We start from the raw sequence: 14,903 nt of genomic DNA on the forward strand, positions 1-14,903 counted from the left end.
GGACAATATGTTGGAGGCGCTCCAAGGCGCCTCCATCGACGAGGAGCACCGTGCTATTATGAGTGCGGTGGTCCAGAAGGTTCAGTCCGCCATGAGCGGACTTACTGAAGCATGTACTAGCCTTTTGATAGGCTTTGAGGTAAGTAAAGAATGTGTAAATAATAGTACCGCATAGACAGTAGCCCCTGATGCTCTGTTTGGCGTTCGGGAAGAAAAGCCGAATAGAGGATCAAATAGAATTGCAGGAGTCTAACAAAAATGAGTCAATATGCATATGTAGGCTTCCCTGCTTGCGTCCGCTGCACTGACTGCAGAAGTGGACACGCTAAAGCAGAACCTCGAGCGGTTCGAGAAAGAGCTCGGGCATCCCAAGAAGCAGCTCGAGGACAATGAAGGTAAGAAATACCATGTTTTGAAAAATATATAAAAAGTTGCAATTGCAAAGAATGACAGGATTATCGTGGCTATTTTAGGGGCCACGTCTGAAGTGGCGACCCTTAAGCAGGCGCTGGTCGAGGCCGAGAAGAGGGCGGCCTCGGAGCGCACCGAGCGGGAGAAGTATGAGGCCGAGGTTGGCAAGGTGCGGCAAGAGCTCCAGGCTCTCATGGAAAAACATGAGAGTTTGGAACTTGACTCAAAGACACGAGCGTCCGAGCTCATGGTGGCTATTGAAAACGTCAAGTCTGCCAAGGCCGAATCCCAGAAGACCCTCCAGGAGTTGGATGAGGTGAAGAAGATAGTGGCGGGTAGGGCATTCTTTATGCAAAGAAAACACATAAACGTGAGATACTTGTTACTTACCCGAATCCGGAGCTCTCCAGGAGCGTTCGTAGATCTTCCCCGGAGTGTATCCGATGCCGCCGCATTCTACCGAGCCGAGGAGGGCAGCTCGACAGAGAAGGTGTTCTGGTCTCAGTATACTGAGGCCGGACACCCCATGCCCCTGAGCGACCAGCTGAAGCAACTGGTAGAGCTCCACAAGGTGGCCGAACAGGGCATGAAGGGCCTCATTGTTCGGTTGTGGCTTGGAAGGGCTCTGCCTGGGAGCTATTTCGGGCTGGTACGGCGGTTGGTGGAGGCCTGTCCAAGGCTCGAACTCATCAAGCGCTCTGTCTGCATTGAAGGTGCCCGTAGGGCCCTTGCCCGTGCTAAGGTGCACTGGGGCAAGCTCGATGCTGAGAAGCTGGTGAAGGACGGGCCACCGCCGGGGAAAGAGCATCGCAAGCCCGAGAATTACTATAAGGATGTTCTGAAGGGTGCCTACCTTGTGGCGGATGAATGTTCTAGGGATGTAATTTTTGAGTGAAACTTGCTCGTTTTGTCCTGTGCGCTGAAAACTTGTTTATATGCGCTAAGCAATGCTGTTTGAATTTAAAATATTACCTTCTGTGCGGCTGTTTATGAATTCTGAGAGATGGCGAGTCGTCGCCTTTTGCCCCCGTGCCGCTAGTGCTGGGGTGTTCGGGGATAAACTTGAGCGCTCTTTTTCCCATGTTTGGGTCCTTCAAGGGAGGCGCTCAGCCCAACGAACAAGGCAATCAGACTATAATGCGTGAACACTCTCACTTAGCCATAGAATTCTATAATTTTAAATTTCGGCGAAGCCCCTGGTATTCAGAAGACCGAGTTCGGGGTGCTATCCACGCCTTGGCCGGACAGAGCCAGCTCCTCGCCCTAAGCGGCATAAGTCTTTAGGGGCTCGAAAAACCTCTCAAACAGCGACCAGCTCTCGCTTCATCATGACAGTCAGTTTTAGCTTTCTCCACTGAGGTGCTTGACCCAGCTCAACTGGGGCACAATCGCAGTGGTTCTCCTAGTGCTACCTTAGCCGATATAGCGGAACGTAAGGCACCAAAACATAGGAGCCGGGCAAACCCAACTATTGACCCAAGACATGATTCGGAGCCGATGCATATAATGCTATAAGTTCGGGGTGGCGCACTTGTTAAAGTGTTCGGACTTCGCACACCATGTTGAGGGGTACTAAAGCCCCTGGCGTATTTTCGCTGTACCAACGTGTACGGGTGCAACATGTCGTTAAGGAACATATAAAGAAAAAGGATAATGCAAAAATAGACGAAAGCTATGCATTGTTTATTAAAAAGGGCTGCGATCAAAGCAGAACGATACAAATAATGCGATAAGTGAAAGGTTGGACTAGTTAACATATCCGTTCCAGGGGCAAGCTATAGAATAGTATGCGGAACAGGTATACTGCTCGTGATAGAGACCACCTGGGTGTTCCGTAATGCGGCGTGGCTACGGGTGGAAATTTTATCCATGGATTTGGATACCCGTGGATACCTGACCCGGTTGGGCAAGTGTATGGAGCACATTTCTGCCCATGGGTCCATGGATATGGATACCCACGAACAGCTAAGTTGGGCATGGTTATAGTTTGTGCTCCATGGATATCCAATGGATACCCGTATGACATGTGGGGCCATATGCGAGTGACAATAGAAAGAGCGAATCAATGGGAAATGGAAGGAAATATGCAACTTGTGCCGTGAGTTATATGCTGCAGAATCAACATCTGGCATGTCACACTTAAGGACTCATCGTATTACTTGTTACCTACTCATGAATGTAGCTTATGTTGTCATTTGTGAGTGAATGATGATGAGTTAATTTGATCTTTTGGAAGGCTTCATGCTGAATTTTCTATGCCCATGGAGCTCCATGGGTATGTGGGTATCCTGCGGGTTTGGGCTTGGGCGCAAGTTATGCCCATGGATAATTTGGTGGATGGGCAGAGGGTAGGAAGATGGGTCATGGGTTGGATTTGGACCAGCTCCACCCACCCCAAACCCGACCCATTGCCATCCCTAGGCATGGCTTGTCTGGCTTCCCTGGTTCTTGCATCGTTTGTGCGGCAATTGAACTGCCGAACAGGCCTTCCGAAGGATGGAGTCCTGAAAGTAAGAGAAAAATAAAAAAAATCGGCAGCCCCTCGTACGGTTTAAGCCGTATTTTTGGGCGTGCGGCGATGGTGCCCCTTCCCCCTGTACCCTCGTATCATGGACGCGAAGTGCTGGCGTCGCCTTTTTGCAGGGTTGGGGGCCGCATTGCTACGCCTGCTCGGATCGTTCCAGGCGGTCTTGTTGTAGGTTACGCTGGGCACGCTTGACGGTGTCCAGTCGTTTAGTGGCCGGACTGGAGAACTGCCTGGAGAGGCTGCTTTGTACTTCCGCTGCAAGGGCCTGCCGTGTGCTCCTCCTGTTCGGAGGGAGCGTTCGGTGTTTCCATTGACCGTAATTACTCCTCGAGGGTCTGGCATCTTGAGCTTAAGGTATGCATAGTGCGGTACCGCATTGAACTTGGCGAATGCGGTTCGCCCGAGCAGTGCGTGATAGCCACTGGAACGGGACTATGTCGAAGATTAACTCCTCGCTTCGGAAATTATCCGGAGATCCGAAGACCACTTCAAGTGTGACTGACCTGTACAGTTGGCCTCTACACCTGGTATTACGCCTTTAAAGGTCGTTTTGGTGGGCTTAATCCTCGAGGGATCTATGCCCATTTTCCGCACTGTATCCTGGTAAAGCAGCACTGCCGCCGTCCATAAGGACTCTAGTGAGGTGAAATCCGTCAATTGGGTCTAGAACCAATGCGGTGAATCCGCCATGACGGATGCTAGTGGGATGGTCCCTTCGATCAAAGGTGATCGGGCAGGAGGACCATGGGTTGAACTTTGGGGCGACTGGCTCTACCGCGTATATGCGTCCCTTAACGCGCGCTTCCGCTCCTTTGGGGACGTGGTTGCGTATATCATGTTCACCGTCCGCACTTGTGGGGGAAAACCCTTCTGTCCTATGTTCGGCGGCCGGGCTCCTCGTCGTCATCGCTATGCAGCCCCTTGTCTTCATTGGCGTTTAACTTGCCTGCCTGCTTGAACACCCAATAATCCTGTTGGTGTGATTGGCCGGCTTTTCGGGGGTGCCATATATCTGGCACAAGCGGTCGAGTATTCGGTCCAAACTGGACGGGCCCCTAGGATTCCTTTTGAATGGCTTTTTCTGCTGACCGGATTTAGAGCCTCTGAATCCGGCATTAACTGCCGTATCCTCAGCATTGTCGCCGTTAATGCGGCGCTTCTGCTTGTTGCGACGCGACCTGCCACTACTGTCCCTGGTGTCCGAATTACCAGGGTTCTTGGTCATATTGTTGCTACGAGCAAGCCAGCTGTCTTCTCCCGCGCAAAAGCGGGTCATGAGTGTCGTGAGTGCTGCCATAGATTTCGGCTTTTCCTGTCCAAGGTGCCGGGCCAGCCACTCGTCACGGATATTGTGCTTGAAGGCTGCTAGGGCTCTGCGTCCGGACAGTCCGACTATTTGATTTTTCTTTGTTAGGAACCGTGTCCAGAATTGCCTGGCCGATTCCTCTGGCTGCTGAATTACGTGGCTTAGGTCATCGGCGTCTGGTGGTCGCACATAAGTGCCCTGGAAATTGTCGAGGAATGCGGCTTCCAGGTCCTCCCAACAACTGATTGATCGTTGCTGGCAAGCTGTTAAGCCAATGCCGAGCTGGTCCTTTAAGCTTGAGTGGGAGGTATTTGATGGCGTGGAAATCATCGCCGCGGGCCATGTGGATATGAAGGAGATAATCCTCGATCCATACCGCAGGATCTGTTGTGCCATCATATGATTCGATGTTTACGGGTTTGAAACCCTCGGGGATTTGATGATCCATTATTTCGTCTGTAAAGCATAGTGGGTGTGCGGCGCCTCTGTACTGGGCGATATCATGACGTAGCTCCAATGAGCTGTGTTCGGCCCTGCCGAATTTGTGGCCGGCGTGACGGTTACCGTCTCGAGCCGTGGGGCGCCCACGCGATCCGTAGATCGAGCTGTTTGCCTTGCCTTGTCCTCCAACATGTCTCGTAAGTCCGGCGCATATTCCCGTGCCTTGGTACGGGGTGCGGCTTGAGTGGAGAGGCCGAGAGGCCTCTCTGTCGCGGCCACGAGGTGGCCGGTCGGCCGCATCAAGTGCTTCCTCCTCTAATCGGGGTAGCAACCTGCGCTTTGGGTAGCTCTTGGAGGGGCGTTCGAGTTTATGCTCTTCGGCCGCAAGGACTTCAGTCCATCTGTCGACTAGCAAATCTTGATCAGCTCTAAGCTGTTGCTGTTTTTTCTTGAGGCTTCTTGCCGTGGCCATAAGCCTGCGTTGAAAATGCTCTTGCTCGACGGGATCCTCTGGCACGACGAATTCGTCGTCGTCGAGGCTTGCCTCGTCTTCGGAGGGAGGCATATAATTATCGTCCTCGACCTCTCTGTCTGCCGCTCTCTTCATGAGGGCTGGTTTCTCCATCCTCCTGTGCTAAATCTTGCTGGAGGGGGTTTTCTTCGGCACTTTCCGGAGTATTATTATCTCCCGTCTGGAATCACCGTGTTTGTTTTGGCGGGATTTTGAGCGGCGCGCTGACGCCGGCGCTTAGGCTGTTTCTTGGAGGGGTCATCCTCCGCTGTTCCATCGCCATCTCCCTCTTTTGGGGTGTCCACCATGTATATGTCATATGACGAGGTGGCTTTCCAGGGCCTAGTAGGCGCTGGTTCTTCATCATCTCCTTCATCGGCGTCCATACCGTCGATGTCTTCGGAGTCGAAGTCGAGCATGTCGGTTAAGTCGTCGACAGTGGCTACAAAGTGGGTGGTGGGTGGGCTTTGAATTTCTTCATCGTCCGTACCCCAACCTTGCTGACCGTAGTCCGGCCAGGGCTCTCCTGATAAAGAGAGAGACTTCAGTGACTTCAGGATATCGCCGAAAGGCGAGTGCTGAAAGATGTCCGCGGCAGTGAACTCCATGATCGGCGCCCAATCGGATTCGATCGGCAGGGGCGCGGAGGGTTCGGAGTCCGTGAGGAGTCCGGCTCCTTGGAGTCACGAGTCTCGCAGAGTACGGGGCTGGTGTTTGGCTCAATTGCCGTTGGGGTCGCAGCCCCCAAGGTGGCGTCCAACCGCCCATCCTCGATCGGCGCAGTTGGCTCCGAAATTAAAGGGTCAGAGCGATGCAGGTGCGGCCTCCGGGGCACTGTTCGGCGGCAGAGCTAAATCATGCTCGTCGTCACGGTGCAGCGCACTCGGTAGTGGGCTCAAATCCGTCGAACATCAAAGTCCCCGCGGATGTCAGCCGATGTAGTTTAAACTCCAAATCTGACCTGGACGGCCGGGGCGGTAGCTTCGCTCTGCTCCAGACGCCAAGCGAATTGGCCCGCAGTGCGAAGCCGCGGAAAACGAAGATCTGTCCGGGAGGAAGGTCTCACCACTGGTTAGAAAAAGGGCCTTTAGTCCCGGTTCTGGAACGGGACTAAAGTGGTCGGTACTAATGCCCTGACCCTTTAGTCCCGGTTCAATCCAGAACCGGGACTAAAGGCCCTCCACGTGGCCGGTCCACCTTTAGTCCCAGTTGGTAACACCAACCGGTACTAAAGGAAATTTTCTGATTTTTTTTAATTTTTTTTTGAATTTTTTTTGAATTTTTTTTTATTTTTTTTATTTTCAAATTTCTGAATTATTTTAACCTCTAATCTCTAATCACCCCTATCATTCCAAATCATCTCACTTCCCGAACGGTCACCCATCCTCTCACTACTCCAGCCTGAGCACGCTTAACTTCCGGGTTCTATTCTCCCTCGTTTCCAAGTCTGCACTTGTTGTTTTCCTGACAATAGTAAGATGTCAATCCTATTAACCCTCAGGAATTTAGCTTGAGCATGAAGTCACATATTTCACTGTTTGAGTTTAAAACTATTGTTCTAAAAAACAATAATTTTTTAGTAACACTAATATTTCTTGAATAAGTAGTTTGACCATTGTTTGACCACAGTTTGACCATAGTTTGACCAGATTTGACCAAAATTCAAAAAAGGTGAAATAATTATTTAATAACACTAATATTCTTGAATAATTATTTAGTAACACTAATACTTCTTGAATAAGTAGTTTGACCATAGTTTGACCAGATTTACTGAAAATTTAAAAAAACTGAAATTTGAGCATAACTTTTTTTCCTTTTGGAATTTGAGGATTCTAGAAATTTGCAAACAGGCCGTAGATGATTTTTCATATAAAAAACTTTTTCACCCAAGTTAGTATGCAAAAGTTATGCCCATTTTTAGAAATTTCAGAGAGATTTTGCAAATAAAGTCAAAATTCACATTTGCAAAATTTCCCAACAACTAGACCACAAATCACATGAGAAACTTATTTTCTTTTATTTTTTTGACATTTCCATCGTTTTCTTTTATTTTTTTTAAATTGAAAAGGCGATCCAGGGGGGGTAGAGTTTGAAAATTGGACCTTTAGTACTGGTTCGTGGCATGAACCAGGACTAAAGGTCTCAACCCCATTAGTCCCGGTTCGTGCCCCAAACCGGGACTAAAGATCTAATCTTTAGTCATGGTTTGAGGCACGAACCGGGACTAAAGGTCATCGCACCCTTTAGTCCCGGTTCATGTCTTAAACCGGGACTAAAGGGCCCGAGTGAACCGGGACTAATGCCTTAGCCGCATGAACCGGGACCAATGCTCACATTATTCCCGGTTCTAGACTGAACCGGGACTAATGGGCTGAGCCGGCCTGGACCATAGCCCTGTTTCTACTAGTGCACCCTGGACTGCATCGCTATTGATGATCGTAGGAGCCATCGAGCCTAATGGCGACAACATAGAGGAACTCTCAATGAAAGCACCAATGTCGGTGTCAAAACCGGCGGATCTCGGGTAGGGGGTCCCGAACTGTGCGTCTTGGACGGATGGTAGCAGGAGGCAAGGGACACGAAGTTTTACCCAGGTCCGGGCCCTCTCGATGGAGGTAAAACCCTACGTCCTGCTTGATTAATATTGATCGAGGAGGCTGAACCCTAGAAGCTAGCCTATGGTATGATTGTTGATGTATATGTTGTCCTACGGACTAAAATCCTCAGTGTAGAACCGGGACTAATGTGGGCATTGGTCCCGGTTCGTGAGCCCAGGGGGCCGGCCGTACCACGTGGGCCATTGGTCCCGGTTCGTCTGGTCCCAGGGAACCGGGACGAACCGGGACCAATGGGCCTCGCTCCTGGCCCACCACCATTGGTCCCGGTTGGTGGCCTGAACTGGGACCAAAGGCTCCCCTTTAGTCCCGGTTCTTGCCACAAACCGGGACCAATGAGGTGCCTATATATACCCTCGCCCGCGAGCAGAGCAGTGCTCTGTTTTTCTCTGGCCGGTGAGGGGAGGGGTTTGTGGTGCTCTAGCTCACCTCCTATGCACATGAGGTGTTCGATGGAATGCCCGAGCCACACTACTTAAACTTTCTCCTCTCGAAGCTCGACCTCCAAGCTCCATTTTCCTCGAGATTTGTCTAGATTTAGCGGTCCGTCACGCCCCGTCCCCGTCTTCACCGCCGTCGATCACCCGCGCTGATCTCATCACCGACACCACCGTGGTGAGCCTCTTGTTCTTATCTTCTTTCTGAAAGGAAAAATATTCTTACTTGTCTGTTTAGATAGATACTTGTATTATTTTCTTACTTTTATTATTGCATCTTATATAGTGCGATGGTTTTGGTATCCGCCCCCGTCGGCCCTCGTCCTGTCTATGATTCGGATTTGGTATGTATATTATCTTCATAACTATTGGTTCATTTATTGTTTATGAAAATTATGCCGACCAACGTGACATAGATTTTATTTATCTAGGATGTATGTGAATCGGAAATGCCAACCGACCCTATTGTCGAGAGGTTAAATTTAGTTGAAGATGAAAACAATTTGTTGAAGGAAAAAATAAAAAAATTGAGGAGGAGAAGATGATATTGGAGTTGCATGTTGCGGATGTCGTCGATGATCACAAGATCAAGATGGATGCAATGCGCTTGAAGGTTAGAAAGATTAGAAAATATGCCATTCATACCGAGGCTTGGTATCATTATGCCGTTGGATCAATTGTTACCTTGGTTGCGATTATGATCGCATTTGTTTTCGCATTGAAATGTTTTACATAGTTTCAATGCATGGTTTAATTAATTAGATGCTCTAGAGAGCTATATGTTGTTAGATGAGAACTATGTATGCACTTTGGTTTTAATGTGATGATGAACTTCTATTAATTTGGACACTTAATTATATATAATGCACGCAGATTAACCGGCAATGGATGTACGGTGACAAACACACCCGTGAGTACATTAAGGGCGTGCATGAGTTTCTCGATGCGACTGAGGCAAACAAGTAGAATGGTTTTGTGTGTTGTCCATGCACTGAATGTGGGAATACGAGGTCTTACTCTAACCGGAAAATCCTTCACTCCCACCTGCTTTACAAGGGTTTCATGCCACACTATAATGTTTGGACGAGGCACGGAGAAATAGGGGTTATGATGGAAGACGGCGAAGAAGAAGAGTACGATGACAACTATGTGCCCCCTGAATACGGTGATGCTGCAACGGGGGGAGCTGGTGAAGATCAAGAGGAACCAGACGATGTGCCCAATGATGCTGCAACGGGTGAAGCTGCTGAAGATCAAGAGGAACCAGGCGATGTGCCCGATGATGATGATCTCCGCCGGGTCATTGTCGATGCAAGGACGCAATGCGAAAGTCAAAAGGAGAAGCTGAAGTTCGATCGCATGTTAGAGGATCACAAAAAAGGGTTATACCCCAATTGCGAAGATGGCAACACAAAGCTCGGTACCGTACTGGAATTGCTGTAGGTGGAAGGCAGAGAATTCTGTGGCTGACAAAGGATTTGAGAAGCTACTGAAAATATTAAAGAAGAAGCTTCCAAAGGATAACAAATTGCCCGACAGTACATACGCAGCAAAGAAGGTCGTATGCCCTCTAGGATTGGAGGTGGAGAAGATACATGCATGCCCTAATGACTGCATCCTCTACCGCGATGCATACAAGGATCTGAACGCATGCCCGGTATGCGGTGCATTGCGGTATAAGATCAGACGAGATGACCCTGGTAATGTTGACGGCGAGCCCCCCAGGAAGAGGTTTCCTGCGAAGGTGATGTGGTATGCTCCTATAATACCACGGTTGAAATGTCTCTTAAGAAACGAAGAGCATGCCAAGTTGATGCAATGGCATAGTGAGAACCGAAAGAAAGATGGGAAGTTGAGAGCACCCGCTGACGGGTCACAGTGGAGAAAAATTGAGAGAAAGTACTGGGATGAGTTTGCAAAGGACCCAAGGAATGTATGGTTTGCTTTAAGCGCGGATGGCATTAATCCTTTCGGGGAGCAGAGCAGCAATCACAGCGCCTGGCCCGTGACTCTATGTATGTATAACCTTCCTCCTTGGATGTGCATGAAGCGGAAGTTCATTATGATGCCAGTTCTCATCCAAGGCCCTAAGAAACCCGGCAACGACATTGATGTGTACCTAAGGCCATTAGTTGAAGAACTTTTACAGCTGTGGAATGGAGATGGTGTACGTACGTGGAATGAGCACAGACAGGAGGAATTTAACCTTAATGCGTTGCTGTTCATGACCATCAACAATTGGCCCGCTCTCAGTAACCTTTCAGGACAGACAAACAAAGGATACCACGCATGTATGCACTATTTAGATAACACTGAAAGTATATACCTGGACAAATGCAGGAAGAATGTGTACCTGGGCCATCGTCGATTTCTTCCGACCAACCATCAATGTCGAAAGAAAGGCAAGCAATTTCAAAGCCGAGGCAGATCACCGGAAAGCCCGCCATGCGTACCGGTGATCACGTACTTGCTATGGTCAATGATTTACACGTAATCTTTGGAAAGGGTCCCGTGGACTAGCTGTTCCGAATGACGCTGAGGGACACGCACCCATGTGGAAGAAGAAATCTATATTTTGGGACCTACCCTACTGGAAAGACCTAGAGGTCCGCTCTTCAATCGACGTGATGCACGTGACGAAGAACCTTTGCGTGAACCTGCTAGGCTTCTTGGGCGTGTATGGGAAGACAAAAGATACACCTGAGGCACGGGAGGACCTGCAACGTTTGCACGAAAAAGACGGCATGCCTCCGAAGCAGTATAAAGGTCCTGCCAGCTACGCTCTTACGAAAGAAGAGAAAGAAATCTTCTTTGAATGCCTGCTTAGTATGAAGGTCACGACTGGCTTCTCGTCGAATATAAAGGGAATAATAAATATGCCAGAGAAAAAGTTTCAGAACCTAAAGTCTCATGACTGCCACGTGATTATGACGCAACTGCTTCCGGTTGCATTGAGGGGGCTTCTACCGGAAAACGTCCGATTAGCCATTGTGAAGCTATGTGCATTCCTCAATGCAATCTCTCAGAAGGTGATCGATCCAGAAATCGTACCAAGGCTAAGGAGTGATGTGGCGCAATGTCTTGTCAGTTTCGAGCTGGTGTTCCCACCATCCTTCTTCAATATCATGACGCACGTCCTAGTTCATCTAGTCGACGAGATTGTCATCCTGGGGCCCGTATTTCTACACAATATGTTCCCCTTTGAGAGGTTCATGGGAGTCCTAAAGAAATATGTCCGTAACCGCGCTAGGCCAGAAGGAAGCATCTCCATGGGCCATCAAACAGAGGATGTTATCGGGTTTTGTGTTGACTTCATTCCTGGCCTTAACAAGATAGGTCTCCCTAAATCGCGGTATGAGTGGAGACTGACTGGAAAAGGCACTCTTGGAAGAGACTCAATAATATGCAGGGACGGATATTCTTGGTCTCAAGCACACTACACAGTTCTACAGAACTCTACCTTGGTGACCCCGTATGTCGATGAACACAAGAACAGTCTGCGCTCCAAACACCCGGAGCAGTGCGACGACTGGATTACATGTGAACACATCAGGACTTTCAGCAGTTGGTTGGAAACACGTCTCAGAGGTGACAACACTGTTTGTGATGAGTTGTACTTGTTGTCCAGGGGACCATCTTTGACTGTATTGACTTACAAAGGATACGAGATAAATGGGGATACATTTTACACGATCGCCCAAGATCAAAAGAGCACCAACCAAAACTGCGGTGTCCTCTTTGATGCAGCAACCAAGAGCGGAAAGGACACATATTATGGTTACATAGTGGACATATGGGAACTTGACTATGGACCTGATTTTAAGGTCCCTTTGTTTAAGTGCAAATGGGTCAATCTGTTAGGCGGCGGGGTACAGGTAGACCCACAGTACGGAATGACAACAGTGGATCTGAAAAATCTTGGGTACACTGACGAACCGTTCGTCCTAGCCAATGATGTGGCACAGGTTATCTATGTGAAGGACATGTCTACCAAACCGAGAAAAAGAAAAGATAAGGAAGCGAATACATCATACGATGAGCCAAAGCGCCACATAGTTCTTTCAGGAAAAAGGGACATCCTGGGAGTGGACGGCAAGACAGACATGTCTGAAGATTATGAAAAGTTTCATGAAATTCCTCCCTTCAATGTCAAGGCTGACCCAAGCATCCTGATAAACAATGAAGATTATCCATGGTTACGGCGCAATAAGCAAATGACACAAGCAAAAAAGTGAAGACTTTCTCCCGCAATAAGCAAATGCTATGTAGGTGAAATTATGATACCATCCCAACTTTCAAATTTTTCAGAGTTCATTTCAAATGCTTTCATGTCTTATGGTTTGAAACTTTGATACTTCGAAAGTGATTGTCCATTTTGTACACGAAGTGCATCAAGTTTTTGTCGTAACCCTCTCTACTTTTTGGAACATGCTATGTGGGTGAAATGATGATACCATGCCAACTTTCAACCTTTTCAAAGTTCATTTTGAAATGCTTTCCAATTTCAGAGTCATTTAGCTCAAAGAATGAATTAATAGCAAACAGAATGAACTACAAAACTTTTATGAAAATAAAAACAATCAATTAAAATATTATGTTATGATCAACTAAAATAAAACTATAATATTCTTCAATAGCAAAAAGAATATAATTTGTGTGACCTAAAATCAAACTATAAGTATTTAATTGTAAGTATAAATAAAAAATAAATAGCAAAGAAGAAAAAAATTTCTATTTTTGTAGTAAAGTTATCATAAACTAGTGATTCACACAAATTTTAAAAAATTCAAATTTAAACTATTTAAAATTTAAAACTAATGGCACTAACAGAAAGTTTATAATTTTTGTGACCTAAAAGCAAAAAGAAATCACTAAAAAACTAAAGTATTTAGTTGTAAGTAGAAATAAAAAATAAATAGAAAAAAAATTCTAATTTTATAGTAAAGTTATTCATAAACTAGTGATTCACACAAATTTTTAAAAATTCAAATTTAAACTATTTAAAATTTAAAACTAATGGCACTAACAGAAAGTTTATAATTTTTGTGACCTAAAAGCAAAAAGAAATCACTAAAAAACTGTAAGTATTTAGTTTTAAGTAGAAATAAAAAAAAAAACCAAAAAAAATAGAAATAAAAAAGAAAAAACCAAAAAAAATGCCACCTACTGGGCCTCCACGGCCTGAATACGACTAGAAACCCTACATGGGCCAGGATTCAGGCCCGCAGAAGGCCCAATAGGCCCACAGGCAAAGCAGTGTCAAATTAGGCCCATAGGCCTGCTATTCAGAGGAGTTCGAGAGGGAGGAGGCAGCAGAGCTTATAAACCAGTGCCGGGCGCTCTCAACTAGCGATGTGGGACTAAACTTTTGGGCGCGGGCAGCACAAGGGCTTTGGTCCCGGTTGGTGCCACCAACCGGGACCAAAGGCCGCCGCTTCCCGCCCTTTGGGCTACTAAAAATTGGCCTTTGGTCCCGGTTGGTGGCACCAACCGGGACTAAAGGGGGGCATTGGTCACGGTTGTGGCACCAACCGGACCAATGCCCCCCTTTAGTCCCGGTTGGTGCCACCAACCGGGACCAATGGGCTTCGCTTCCCGCCCTTTGGGCTGCCGAAAAGAGGCCATTGGTCCCGGTTCGTGGCAGCAACCGGGACTAATGCCCACCTTTAGTCCCGGTTGCTGCCACGAACCGGGACTAAAGCCTCTGCTATATAAGGCCACACTTTGGAATTTTTCATTCTCATCTTGCAGTTGCAGTTGCCGACGCCGCCAGGCTGCCCCGACGCCGCCCGCCCCCATCGTCGCCGTCGCCCGCGCCCATCGTCGCCGTCGCCCGCGACGCGCGCCGCCCCGGCCCGCCCCCGTCGCCGTCGCCCTCGTCCCTGCCCCGACGCGCGCCCCCGTCGCCGCCCTCGTCCCTGCCTCCCGCGCCGGCCGGCCCCTTGCCCGACGCCCGCCGCCCCGGCCCGCCGTCGCCGTCGCCCGCGTCTCCTACCCCAAGCGCGCGCCCACTGCCCCGTCGCCATCCTCGCCGCCGACTCCGCGGTCCTCCTCTGGTCCGGCCGGCGCCCTAGATTTTTTTCATATATATATGCTTGTTTTTCATATATATATGCTTGTTTTTTATATATATGTATACATATGTTCTCTGTGTATATATCTATGTTCATGTATATATGCAAAAGATTAGGATTAGAAGAGGGAGAAGAATATTAGGATTTTTTATATATATGTATACATATGTTCTCTGTGTATATATATATCTAGCTATGTTATATATGCAAAAGATTAGGATTAGAAAAATTAGGATTTTTTTCTGTTCATAGATTTTTTTGGTGATATTAATTATTGTAAATATGAAAATGTTTGTATATTCATATGAACAAATGAATTAGAAGAGGGAGAAGAAGAGGGGGTCGAGGGTCGTCGAACATGAGAGGAGGAAGAGGAAAAAAATGAAGAGGAATAAGAAAAGAAAAAAGAGGAGAAGAAAGAATAGAGGAGAGATCTTCTCCTCTATTCTTTCTTCTCCTCTTTTTTTCTTCTTCTTCCTCTTTTTTTTATCGGGAACGAGGGTCGTCGAGGGTCGCCGAGCGGTAGAGGAAGAAGAGGATAAAATAGAGAGAGGAAGAAAAAAAAACACAGGGGTCGACGG

This window comes from Triticum urartu, chromosome 7, assembly GCF_003073215.2.
Source record: "Triticum urartu cultivar G1812 chromosome 7, Tu2.1, whole genome shotgun sequence".
In the NCBI taxonomy this organism is placed as follows: domain Eukaryota; kingdom Viridiplantae; phylum Streptophyta; class Magnoliopsida; order Poales; family Poaceae; genus Triticum; species Triticum urartu.